Source organism: Rhinolophus sinicus, chromosome 17, assembly GCF_057876585.1.
Source record: "Rhinolophus sinicus isolate RSI-liver-muscle chromosome 17, RSI-T2T, whole genome shotgun sequence".
Classification (NCBI taxonomy): Eukaryota; Metazoa; Chordata; class Mammalia; order Chiroptera; family Rhinolophidae; genus Rhinolophus; species Rhinolophus sinicus.
This window is the reverse complement of record NC_142517.1, coordinates 27,046,689-27,060,290: the sequence shown is the minus strand read 5'-3', so window position 1 is coordinate 27,060,290 and position 13,602 is coordinate 27,046,689. Positions and strand designations below refer to the sequence as shown.

The 13,602-nt window shown below is 39.7% G+C and overlaps 1 protein-coding gene across 1 annotated transcript in view; it reads right to left on the bottom strand.

Moving 5' to 3' along the window:
• LEKR1 (leucine, glutamate and lysine rich 1) overlaps positions 1 to 13,602 on the bottom strand; it is a 158,411-nt gene that overhangs the window by 11,507 nt on the left and 133,302 nt on the right. The gene's annotated exons all lie outside the window — the stretch shown is intronic.

Genomic DNA, 13,602 nt, shown 5'->3' with positions numbered 1-13,602 from the left:
CTCCATTCAGCAATCACTGATCCAGTTACTAGAAGTTGTAGTGGATACAGGTCCCGCCCTCAAGAAGTTTGCAGCCTCATCAGTTTGAGCAGAGTTGCTTTTCTTGTCCCTAATAGAATTTGGAGCCAAGGGTGGAAGCTATGGGGTTTAAGTCAAGGAAGAACTTTGCAATAGCCAGAGCTCTCTGGGGATACCCTGAAAAGTGGAATCTCACTTGACTGGGATGTATTGGAGAAAACGTAAGCTTCAAATGTATGACTGGACTAGAGATTATTAAGGACCCTTCAAATTCTGAGCCTCTGCATTTCTAGCTGAAGAGTTACCCATCTTTCATCTATGGAATTCATCAAAATTACTTTAAGGCCTATGGTCAGAACTAGGTCTTGGATCTGCCTAATGTCTTGCCATTCACGTCTGCAGGTTGTCAAAAAAAACAAAAGTCTGAAACGTAACAATTCAAAGTGGTATCCAAATAAGTAAACACAATTAAAAATGACTGTGGTATAGAATCCTTCAACTGAAAACAAACTTCCATCAGGTTAGCTTGTTTGTAAAAACAGCCAAGACATTCCCAAGTCTGACTCTCAGTGGAAAGCATTCTCCTAAGGGTTTAGTGACTAATCTGCTGTCAGTGGAACGAAATAACAAAGCATCAGGGAAAATAGCATCTTCCTGTATTTGAGTTTCTTGTGATTATGGTCAGAACTTCATTCAACTCCAAATTTGGTAATTAATATTGAAGAATGTGGAGCAATTCCAGATTAACAGTTGCACAGTAATTTTCTATGAAATCAGAGGTGTGTCTGGGTCACACAAACATCATTTACATGTATTATAAACATACAGACATGATCCATATAGCCACATCTTTTTTAAAAATCATGAAGGTTAATTACTTGCTTCTAGTTATTTCCTTCCTTCCTTCCTTCCTTCCTTCCTTCCTTCCTTCCTTCCTTCCTTCCTTCCTTCCTTCCTTCCCTTCTTCTTCTTCTTCTTCTTCTTCTTCTTCTTCTTCTTCTTCTTCTTCTTCTTCTTCTTCTTCTTCTTCTTCTTCTTCCTTCTCTCTCTCTCTCTCTCTCTCTCTCTCTCTCTCTCTCTCTCTCTCTCTCTTTCTAAAAATAGGAGACCAAGGATTCCTGGTTTTATCATCTGGTTCTCATTAACTCTACCTGAAATATTGTTGAAAAGGCAAGGGCAGGAGGGCTAGAGAAGAAGATTAATAAGGTGTTACATTAGGTGCCATCTTATTTCCTGCACCCAACAACTATATTTGACAAAGAAAGACACTGAATCTCAGGCTGATTGTGTAACTAACTGAGAGTAACCCAGCTCTAAAGCCGTGGGGCCCTGCCTGCTTCTAGAGACCTGTTCCAGGCTGCCTATGCCGAAATGACTGTCTAATTAATTAGATCAAGCATGCAGGGACCATTTTGTTCCAGGACACCGAAGCAATAAAAAACAGTAAGATACTTCATTTGTTTTTTGCCCAAGTTTTCTAAACTTAATCTAAATCCTATCTACTAGTAGAGTAAGCTGCCAAAATATGTTAAAGTGATGAGATTTAATAGGCTTTCAATAACTTACTATAAAAATTCCCTTGATTAAGAAAGCTATGAGAAATGGTTAATTTTGTTTGAATATACAAAAGAAAAAAAATGGATAGCAGTTAACAAGGAGGTCAACAAATTGGTGACATGAATAATACATGCACCAATATGGAGGGATAAAATAATGGGTGATGTGATGACAAGAGCTCTCATTAAAAGAAAAATAAAATCCAATCCATTTACTAAAATTAAATCCGAATCTCAAAGGAAATGAGTAGTGCTCTACAAAAAATATCCATAAAGCAAGTCACTTAAAAGCTATTTCAGGCAAGAAACACTCCCCTAAAAGAGGAAATGAAAAGGTAGAACGAACCCAAAGATGTCCTCATTAACAAGTACAATGGAAGCAAAGAGCCCACCAACTCCAGACGGAACTTGGAAAGGCTGCCGACCATCTCAGGCTGGGGCCCACTGCTCTGGAACTCATCCTTCCTCAATGTTATTTCATCCAGAAAAAGGATGAATTCTCCTTCTTCTATTTTTACCCAAACCAGGAGGATCTCTGAACTGAAGAAAGCAGGATCCAAAGTTAGGACTTCTATTTTTGTCTGTTCCACAAACACTATGAAATCTCAGGTGAATCCTATAATATCTGCATATCCTCTGACACCATTATCTCCTTTAAAATTGAGATTATAATTGTTTTGTATAACAAGCCGTTCATATATTATCATTTATTCAATGATGGAGAAAAAAAAAGGAAATAGAACACATTAAGTTAGGGCATTGCTATTTCAGGGGTGGAGTGTGTGTGACAGGGCAGGACAAGAGTACACGTGGATATGGCCAGAGTCAGTAAGACACATTAGTGGAAAATTCCACTGTATGTGGAAAAGAATCACTCACTCGTGGTTAGATTACTTTCAGCAATTTAGGCAAAATGTTCGTCTTTTTGAGTTGTCTTTTTGGAAGTTTGTGTTGTTGCAGAATTTTAATATATGTTTTCATTAAACAATATGGGAAAATGCGTAAAATGGAATATGTTCAGTAAGATTGAAAATCATGGGCAAACATGAGAATAATCAGTGAAGCCAGAGCATTCTAAGTGTTTCAGGCAAAATTATCTCTGGCTATATTTTAGCATGGTAAAATAGAATCACTGCATTGCAACTAAACTAAGTCAAGATGAAAAGGGAGGCATGAGCCAGGTGAAGAAAGGGCGGTGGGTTTTCCAGGCCTAGTGGGCAGTGAGTGCAAACACCTGGCAGTGAGAGAGGGAGAGGCACATCTTGGGGTGACATATGACTTAGAATGACTCAAGTGCAGAGTGCACAAGGGGAGAAGAGACCAGGACTGAGGCAGGGGGAGGAGTGAGCAAGGTCAGGTCAAGGACAACTTTGGTAACATGCTAACACTAGAGTTGTAACTTAATTTCGAGTGCCATATGTAGTCACTGAAAGGTTGACTTCAACCAGGGGGTTGCACAGTCAAATGTGCCTTAAAGGAAGGTGTCTTTGCCAGCTGTGTGGAAAACGGCCCTGAGTGGGGCAAGATGGGAGGAAGGGATCGTAGGAGGCCAAAGCTTTCATATAGAAGGTTCTTATCCTGAGTGGCCCTTGGTTAGGTTGGTCTGGGGGAGGGAGAACCAATGTTTCTGGATCCTTAAGCTGTGCTGATGGCTGAAGAGCATTACCTATAGATATGTCTACAGTATTTTCAGATGGAAGGCCACTTTGGGCTTAAAACATGGCTTAATTTACTTCCAATGGGTAAGTAAATGTCAATATAAAAATACAAATTATCTCACCATCTGTTTGAAATTTTTAATATTAAAAATGGCTAATTTCCTCCACTCTTTGCAATGTAAGAGTTGTTTATTTTTATGTTTTCATTTTTATCCTTAGAGACAGCTGGATTACTTTCAACAGTGGAAGGAGCAAGAAAAGCCTTTGCTGAGTAACTTGATCATTCTGAAGGTGAGAATCCTATTTGTGATGGAAATCAGCTATATTTGGCATCATTTGGGGGGAATATGCCAGGAAAGCAAGTCCTCAGTGAAGAATAAGCACAGATGGGTGGCTTTGTTCCTGTTTTACACGCAGTGGGGTCTGCACCAGTCGTGGAATGATCAGCTTACAGTTTCCACCAACCCAAACTAGATATATCCCAGGGTGAGTAGATGGCCAGCCAGCTGGGTGTGGGGCGCTGAGGTGAAAGGAAACTGTGGAAAAGGTGTGGCAACCAGAACGATGAGTGGGAGTTAGCAAAGGATGTGCCCAAACTTCCATTTAAGGCTTCTCTTCAACGAATCTGATCAGCCCAAAGTAGTGCAGAAAAACAGTGGAAATGGCCCTTTGGTGAGGCAGGAATGAGAATCTGAGTAGATTTCCAGGGAAGAAGATGGATATCACGCAAGCTGTTCTTAAAATTGTACTGCTCTGTTTGCAAACATGATGGATATGATGAGACAAGTACTGGAGACAATGTCCAAACAGAAATAGAAACAGAGGGCAATAACCCTTGGACTGATCTGCCTTTTCAGAATGGGGAGGAAGAGCCCATGAAGACGAAAGGATCAGGATTTACTTTAAGTCAATAAGCTAACTAGAATTAAGGTTTAATTAGTGTGGGGACAGAGCCCCAGAGAGCAGTTTCCAGGCTCTCAGCCTCACATAGAAAGGTGCTGGCTCGGGTAGTAAGTGGCCATCAGCTGTGGCTAGTTGGCCGTCAGCTGTAACCAGTGAGCCATTGGCCACTAATATAACTGCCATGGCTTCGCTAGCAGAAAAATGGGGGCTAGCAAGAAGATGGTGGCTGTGCCTGCAAGCGGAGCAGTGAGGGCTGCGAACAGTGTGGCTCCTGCTTCCTGTGTCTCCAACCCAGCCACCGGCGAGAATATAGTAGTATGACTCCCCTACCTATGGCTCCGTGGGTGTTCCTTTTTGGCCTCACCATGTCCTGCGTTCTTATGTGGGGAGCGGGAGCTGAGACCCTGCCTGATACCCCACACGACCATTAGTATTTAATTAAATACTACGAAAACAATTTCTCCCTATTTTTTCTCTGCCTATCAATTTTCTGGCATCTATACTCTGCATCAGGATTGACTGTCTCCAACATATGAAAGACAGTCTTGCCTGGGTCTCCGTCAGCATGGCTGGAGACTCAGTCTGAGCGCCCCCTTCCCCCCCCCCCCCCTGTCTGCTTCATGCCCTAAGGCTAAGGTTCTCAGGTTGTCAGCTCAACCATCCTCCCTGCTAACCGGACCTCCATTTGCCCCTTTACTCTTTGGAAGAGACTCAGATGTTCTAAATTTATTTAATCCCAAAGTTGAGAACCACTTGTTCATAATTTACTAAGTGCTACATTGGTTTCTCATAAATGGAATTAACAGAGAAATGTATGCCATTGTCTCTATAGCAAGCAAACATACAAATACTGTAAATGCATATCCTAAATGCATCAATTAAACATACAAATATCCTAAACATATCCTAAAACTAAGCAAATCCGTCGTGCAAAAAAGCTATTTGTGTTTGTAATTGCCATGTACGTATTCCTAAAATTTAATCTTAGAGTTTACATAAATCTATCCTTGCCAGATTTATTAGTAAGCTTTCCCTAATAAATGGTTTTCCTTCTTTTTTTTTTTTAATTGATTTTTACATTGGGAAAGTATTCAAAAACATCAAACAGTTTTAAAGTCATCCACAATCCCCCAAATTTAAAAAAGTGTATAAGAAGTAAAACCCCTGCTCATTTCTTCCTACCCCACAGTGGTACCCACTGTACATAAGTTGGGGAGAATTTTTCCTTCACTTTTTCCTATCATCTCTCTGTGTCTGTAATGCTATAGAGAAACATAGGTGCTCTCCTTCCTTAATTTTTAAACAAGAACAGATCCAAGATGCCAAGAGATGGTCAGGTGAACCAACGAAAACAGCTGTTGTAAAGAAAGCAAATACTCATCTATGATCCATGAGCCACAATTTTGATATCCAAAAAGCTCTGAAAAGAAAAGTCAGTGTAACTCATAACATTGGTACTAAAATCTGATTGGGTTGATAGTCTATTTATTTCACTCAGTGGGGCCCTTCCTGTGCTTCACCCAGAAATACTAATGTCACTGCACAGGAGGGGCTGCCCTAGATGTCCAGGGGGATATACACTTCACTAACTGTCTAAAATTCAATATGATCTGAATTCCAAAACCTATGTGAAGCCACAGTTTTTGTACAGGGGCTTGTGGCCCTGTATAAGTTCCATGCTCCCTTTTTAAATACTTTCTTTCCTTAGAGTCCTTGCTAGTATTCTCTTCCACTTTTCCTCCGACCTCAGTAGATGGATGTTCCTTGTCTGTCACCATTGCTGGATTCTCCTCCTCCTCCCACCTTCTAAAAGTTGGATGCCTGTTCTCAACTCCCTTCTCTACTACCTCATTACCTGGATGATCTCATTCAGTCCCAAGGCTTAAATATCAGCTACATGCAGATGTCTCCAAAGTCAGTATCTCTACTCAGCCTTGCCCTTGAACAGACGGCTCAGTCAACACCTAATTTTTGATATCTAATAGACATATTAACATTAACATGTCCCAAGTCAAATTCTTGATATCCCTCTCCACATGTATTCCTTTACCAGTGTTTCCTTCTCAGTAAATGGCACTGTCACTCACCCAGTTGCTGAGATTCCAAACTTTGGAGTTATCCTTGACCTCTTAATGTTTTCACATCGTTCAATCCACCAGCAATTTCTGTTGTTTCTACTTTGAAAATATATCCTGAATCTGGCCACTTCTAACCTTCTTCACCACTATGCCTATCAGTGTTTTTCTAGGCTTTTTCGAGAGTGTTGTAACAGGTCTCTCTGCCTTCATTTTTGGCCCCCTTCAACCCATTTTCCACACAGCAGAGTTATTTTCTTAAAATAAGTTAGATCATGTCACTTCCTTGTTCAAAATTCCCAGTTGCCTTTCTGTCACCCTTAGAAAACAATCCAAAGGCCGTACTGCAGCCTATAGAAACTCCTCATGAATTGCCCCTCCAACCTGGCTTCCTACCGCTGTCATCCTTGCTCACTGAGCTCCAGTAATGTTTGCTCACTTCCTTGTGCTTTCTCCAAGGTTCCCAGGGTGCTCTCTGCTCTTCCTACTCCTTCTGCTTGGAATGTGCTTTTCCTCACTCCAGTTCTGCTTGAACATTACCTCCTCAGAGAGTCCTCTGGCCAACTCATCTGATGCAGCACCTGTCCTTCAGAAAGTATCCCTTTACCCTGTGTTATTTTTCTTCTTAGCATCTAGTAAAAAAAAAACCACCCAAAAAACACTTTACATGTAAAACGAATGCGTCAACAAATGTGGTGGGTGCATAGATGATACCTAAGCTTGTCTCTGGGATTTTGTGGGCTCATGGAGGAGCTCTCCTTTTGTTCAGAATAAAAGAATAAATAGAATAAATAAATAGAATAAATAGAAGTGTGTCAGGCATCTGTTATTAAAATTTAAGCTAGAATCTCCTTTGTTTGAATTCTTGTATTTCTCATAAGCTTAAAAAAGACCTCAAGGTTCTTCTATAAACTTGTCCTCTATCCTTCGCTTTGCTACCATCTCTATCAGGTCCTTTTTACAATTTACTCTTTCCTATTATGTTAAATTATTTTTTTAAATTAAAGTAATATATTATACATAGTTAAAAATTAAAACAATACTATCAAATTACAATAAAAAAGCACTTCTCCATACTTCCAAGTCCTGTCTCCCAGAAACAACCATATTCAGGTTTTTAAGCTGTCTCTTCTGATATTTTTTACCATATTCGTAAATCACGACATAGCTATCCATTTTAATTTTGAAGTCATTGCCTACTGACTTCACAGAATGGAAGACGATGATTTAGCTTCCTATTCCAACTCCCAACAGATATGTCTCCTCCCCCTTCAAGAGATGTTTCTCCTCCCCCATTATATTTCTATTCCAGTCTTTAATTAAATCATATTCTGCTTTATATGATTATAGTATGTAAATATTATGCACAACTGAGCCATGTAGTGTACTATAATTACATTTCCTTTCTTGCTCAGCTTCCTTCCAGAGTTAATCATTGTTTCATTATTTATCTGCTTAGATTTTAGGTGTTGATTACTAATTTTTCACCAAACCTACTTACAGAAGTATGAATATCCTCTCAATATGTTCAAGCTCTCCTTGTAATCTCTTAGCTTCTCTTTGTTCTTGGAGATATACTTTTAAAAACTCTCCGTTCTTCTGCTGAACCTAGCCTGGTTGTTCTCTAAATCTGTTGCACTGCTGTTATCTTTGGATTTCTTCCTACCGTCATCTTGGGGATTCTGTCCACCTCTCTCCTGTGCTGGAACTCTCATTTCCTGATTCCTGTCTCTTCTCCTTTCTTAGTTTACTCCCTCACTGTGGTATCATATATCCCCTAACAGTTTCCTGAGTAAGACTTCAAGGGAAGTATCATTTTTGAGAACTCTAATGTCTGACGATATCCTTATTTGACACTTGCACTTGATTGATCATTTGGCACGATATAGAATTCTAGGTGGGAAATAATTTTCCTTCAGGATTTGGAAGCCAGTGTCTTCTAGTTTCTACTGTTGCTGTTAAGAATTCTAAAACAATTTTGATTCCTGACCCTTTTTAAGTGACCCTTTTTTATTCTTTGGAAGCTCTTCAATACTTATGTTTATCTTTAAGGTATTGATATTTCATGATGAGGTGCTTTGTTGTGTTTGCTTTGCCATCCATTATGCTGGGTGGGCCCTTTCAATACAGACTTGCATGTACCTTCAGTACTTGGAAATATTCTTGAACTAGTCCCTGGATAGTTTCATCCCTTCCATTTTCTCCATTCTCTCTTTCTTGAATGCCTATTAGTAGGGTATTAGATATCCTGGCTTGATCCTCTAATTTTCTTCTCTCCATCTTTTTGCTTTTTCTTCTACTTTCTGGGAGATTTCTTCATCTTTATCATCTAACCCAAATATTAAAATTTTCTACTTCAGTTCTTATATTTTAATACTTGTTCTTTTTTCATAGCTCCCTATTCATGTTTCATGGATGCGATATCTTCTCTTTCCTCTCTAGGGATATTAATTACGCTCTTTTTTGATGTTCACTTTTGCTTCCCGCATTGTTTTGTATCTGTTTCTCACAAATTTTTTTTTTCTTACTTGTTTGCTCCTGGTTTCTGTCTGTCATATTAGAGGTGTTCCTCAAATGTTTGGTGATCCTTTTTTTGAGTTTAAAAATGAGTCTCCAAAAAGTTAGTGGAAGTTCTGTGTGCCTAGGTAAGAGCTTATTGACTAGCATACTTCTCAGTGGGTAGACTGGACAAGGATATAGCCATTTCATTGGGAGACCCCAACTGTCAGTATCCATAGGTCTTTTCTTTTGAGCAAGCTCATTTCTCCACAGAGGACTCTTCCAATTTCCTGGCTAGTGATATATTAGACTCGTTGTCTGTGTTCTGGGAAGTGAGTGGGTGAAGTAGGCTGGGAGGTCATATCCTTTAATATATACTTTCACTCTAGCCTTATCCCATACTCTGCTGCTGTGTATTCTCTGGTCCAAAGCCTCTCACGTTCAGGTTTTCTAGAGTGTAAACCTTTGGTATCCTTCTGGCACGTGGGTCAGGGCAGCTTGGGATTTAGGGGGGGCATGTGAGCATCTATCTGCTCCTTTTATAATCATTTGAACAGTTCTGTTTTCAGACCCACTCTACTCTCCCTCTTTCAGAGGTATCTGGTATCTCCAATCCCTGAGCTTTTCCAATGTCATGGCAAATAATTAGGTTTTCTCCTTTCAGGATTCCACTCCACTCCCCCGCTGTCCCATAGGCATTAGGTTTCAATGTTTCTATAGTCTGCTAATTACCTCTCACCTGTACCCTGCTTTCCATTTTTCAAATTTAGTTGACATCTTTTTCACCTAGTGTCAACACTCTCTTGTTTTCTTTTCCTTATGAATTTATTCACTTTTTATCAACTTACTGTCATCTTAGTGGTATTTTGGGATGAAGCAGAGATAAACATATGTATTCAGTTCTCCATGTTTAACAAAAGCATTCTTTTCTATTTTTGAAGATCTTTCATCTTCATTAGACGACTACAGGAATTGGCACAATTGAAAACTTCTTCCCCTTTGTTTTCTTTACCTATAGTCTTAAGACAACAACAATATTGAATTCTTTGCACTGGTTTTCCTTTGGTAGTTGTACATAAACTGTTTTTGTTGTTATTGTTGTCTTTAATTCACCACATCCTTTTTCTGGGTCACAATAATGCCATGACAGTGGGGCCACACTGTCTTGATAGGACTCACATGGAAATAGTAGGAAGGAAAATGGCAGCAAAAAGCATGTGATCTATTTTAACCTGGTCTTCAATGATTACATCCTATTCTCTAACATATTATGCTCCTTTTCTGGATTCCCCCCCCCCTTTTTTTTTTTTTTTTTTGATGTTCCAATTTTTTTATGTGTGTGTGCTCCCTAGGAAGAATTTTCAGAGGCCCCCTTTTCACATTTACATTTCCCAGACAGTTTTATTTTCCATTTTCTCTTCTTATTGACCTGCGCCTTTTGTTGCTTCACCTTCTTGACCCTTGTTTCTGGGGCTGCTCTCCAATAATCCCTGCTCCATGCAGGAATGCCTATTTTGCCCTTTGGAGGCTATGGCTTTCCTTCTATCCTTGAGAACTTTCTTCATACAAAGAAAAACAAAGTCCACCCATTCTCTGGCCTCTTGAACAAGAGCAGGGCTTTCCTTTCCTTAATTAGCTTCCTTATTAGACCTTTAATTTATCTTCATTCTAATGGGAATTTGTTCTCCACTTAAATGTGGCTTTCTTTCTCCAGAACCTGAGAAATTTCAAGTGTCTGGAATGCCTCGTCAGAATAGTAGTGCTTTTCAGTTCACATGCTGCAACGTCTATTCTTTCTGGCTCATAACTCCTATCACTTTTATTGGCTCATTTTCCTATTTTTATAAGAATTTCTGGATTTTGGCATGCTTAACCAAAGAAGCAGCCTTAATTACTTACTCTTACAGTTCAGCTGTAATTATTTAATTTCCAATGGAAAATCTAGCTTACCCTCCCTCCCCCTACCCCAGCAGAAGGAAATCTGCCCCCTGGCATGTCCTCAGGCAACTTTTCCTGTGGAATGATCCCCTTCTATCCCCCAGTAATGATTCATAATCATTTATATACCATCTCAGTGTCTTGTATCTTTCGAAAGTCCATATTAAAAAAAAAAATAAAACTTCATCTCTAAGTGGCTTCCTTTTACAACTAATGAGCAGGAAGAGCTCCAAATGTAGCTCTTTTTTGAAAAAGATATTCACTCTTCACTTTTCCTCTAGCTGCTCTTGCCAAAATTACTTCCAGAGGCCGTGAGATTGGTGGCCCTAAAACGGCCCCTTTATCCCTGCCTGCCTGCTATTGACACTCTTCTGCAATCCCTTTGCTTTGACTATGGGCTGGACTTATCAACACATTTATAATGAGTAGAAAACAGCAGGAGCAACGGGATGTAAATTCCAAGATTAGGTTACAAAAAAGACTGTGGCTTCTATCTTGGGCACCCTCCTTTGCACTCTCATTCTTGTTCACATGCTTGCTCTGAGGCAAGCCAGCTGCTATATGGAAAGCTGTTCTGTGGAGAGGTCCACGTAGTAAGGAACTGGTGAAGACCTCAGACGAATAGCCAGCAGGGAGTTGAGGCTCTCAGCCAAAGGGCCCGTGAGGAAATAAATCCTGCTAGTAACCACAGAGTGAGCCTGGAAGCCAATCCTCCCCCAGTTGAGCCTTTGGATGAGTCTGCAGCCCCTGACAACCTGACACCAACCTCATGAGAGGCTTTGAGTCAGAGGTACCCAGCTCTGCCACCTTCAGTTCCCTGACCCACAGAAATTATGAGATCATAGATATTGGTTGTTTGAAGTCACTGAATTTGAGGATAACTTATTGTGCAGCAATGAAAAACTAATATAAGCCCTCAAGACCAATTTTTTAGCTTTCAGTCTGTGCTTTTTATATGAAGTTTCTGTTTAGGTCATTCTTTCCTCTTGATGTCAATTTAATTACTCATATGAGACTTTAAATTTCTCTTCGAGAGCAGGGAATGGCAGTTGTCAGTCTTGTTCTTAATTACATATCTAGTGCCTGGCACCTGGGTAGATCCTCAGCGTGTATTTGCTGGATTTAACCCTTCTATCTTTTCCTACTGGTCTTAGTTTATACGTTACTCCTCACTTTCCATCTTGCCATTTCTTTCGGGGTTTAAGAGTTAGAAAACCTGCTGGTCTAGTCGCCCTGATCTTTCTCTCTTTCAACCTGCTGTCCCTCTGCTAGCCGCCAATGCTGCTGTCTCATTTAAGACAAATATGCATCACCTGTTTCCTTCTCGGGGTTTCTTCAGCAAAGCTGAGTCCATGTGTGCGCTCCTTTCCCACTCCTGCCTGGACGGGGAAGCTGTGCTGCTGTGTTCCAACAGGAGACACTCAATCATCTGACCCCCTCACCATCTGGCAGAGTAAGTGGTGTGTTTATTGTTATTTTTAAAGTGAAAAAAAAAAAAATGAGGCCTGGAGATGAGTGCTAAGATTGAGGATCACTTTGAAATTTTGAAGTGGAATCACTAGAACTCAGGCTTCCTGAAAGAGGAAACGTCATATCACAGAGATTCAAATTTGAATCTTGGCTCCACCACGCTGTGTGACCTTATGGAAGTTATTTAACCTTCTTGAGTCAGTTCCTCATCTGTAACATGGAAATCATTTCTACTTTATAAGATTGTTTTTGATCCAGTATTCTATCCATGCCTCATTTTAACTTATATTTATAATTTCTTTGCAATAAGTTCACTTCATAACTACAGTGATGGCATAAACTCTTAATTTGGGTTCATAATTTAAATATAGCAAGAGCATAGTATATTTAATTGTTAATAATCAATATTACTAGTACTTTTCTTTTATTCCCTTATTAAGATGTCCATAAAACCAACAAAAATATTACTTGTTATTATCCAGAATTTTCTCCACTTGTCTTTATTTGCTGTACTGTCATAAACGGGACATAGCTTTGGTGGTTAGAGAATAGAGAACTGCGCCACCATTTTAGTCCAGGCTATCACAACAAAGGACCACAGACTGGGTGGCTCAAACAACAAATGAAATTTATGTCTCACAGTTGTGGAGGCAGGGCCGGCAGATTTGGTATCTGGTGAGGACCCTGTTCCTGGTCCACAGGTGTCCTCTCACGGTGTCCTCACGTGGTGGAAGGGATGAGGGAGCACGCCAGGAGCTCTTTCATTACGGTACTAATCCCATTCATGAGGGATCTGCCTTCATGACATAAATACCTTCCCAAAGTCCCCACCTCCAAATATCATTGCATTGAGGATTAGGTTTCAACGTACAGATTTTTAGGGGACAAAAACATCTAGTCTATAGCATCCACTGTTTCTAAACTGCTTAGCAGCTCAGAAATAAGACTTTGTTAGAAAATATTTTTTCACATCAAAGTGTCTCTACTCCAGTTTAAATAAAACCATTGCTGAAATAATGATGCTTACATAAGAAAGAACACCACATGTAAATGACCTTATAAGTTTAGGTTGATAAAAAGACAAATCCCTAAAGAAAAATTACATTTAAGATACATTGTCCAAATATTATTTGAACTTACGCAGCAAGTGCTCTAAAAGTTTTTGGCAAAGATTTAATGCAAAAACAAGTAAGACATAAATAGATAAAGATTACTAATCTTTGAGGTTTTAAATGGTCATTTGCAACAAAGTAGAACAGTGCTGAGAAAACCTTAGAGATTCAATGTATCCATTTTACAAAGAAGGAAGCCAGGTCCAGAAAGGTTAAGTGACTGTCTAGTCAAGGACAAAACCAGGATGTGATCTCAGGTCCCTGACGAGCAGTACAGAACTCTTTGCAGGACACTGAGCTGCCTTTCATGTTTTTGTTTGTTTGTTTATGTTTTGAAAGAACATGTGCTCTTTCACTATGTGCAATGGTGCCA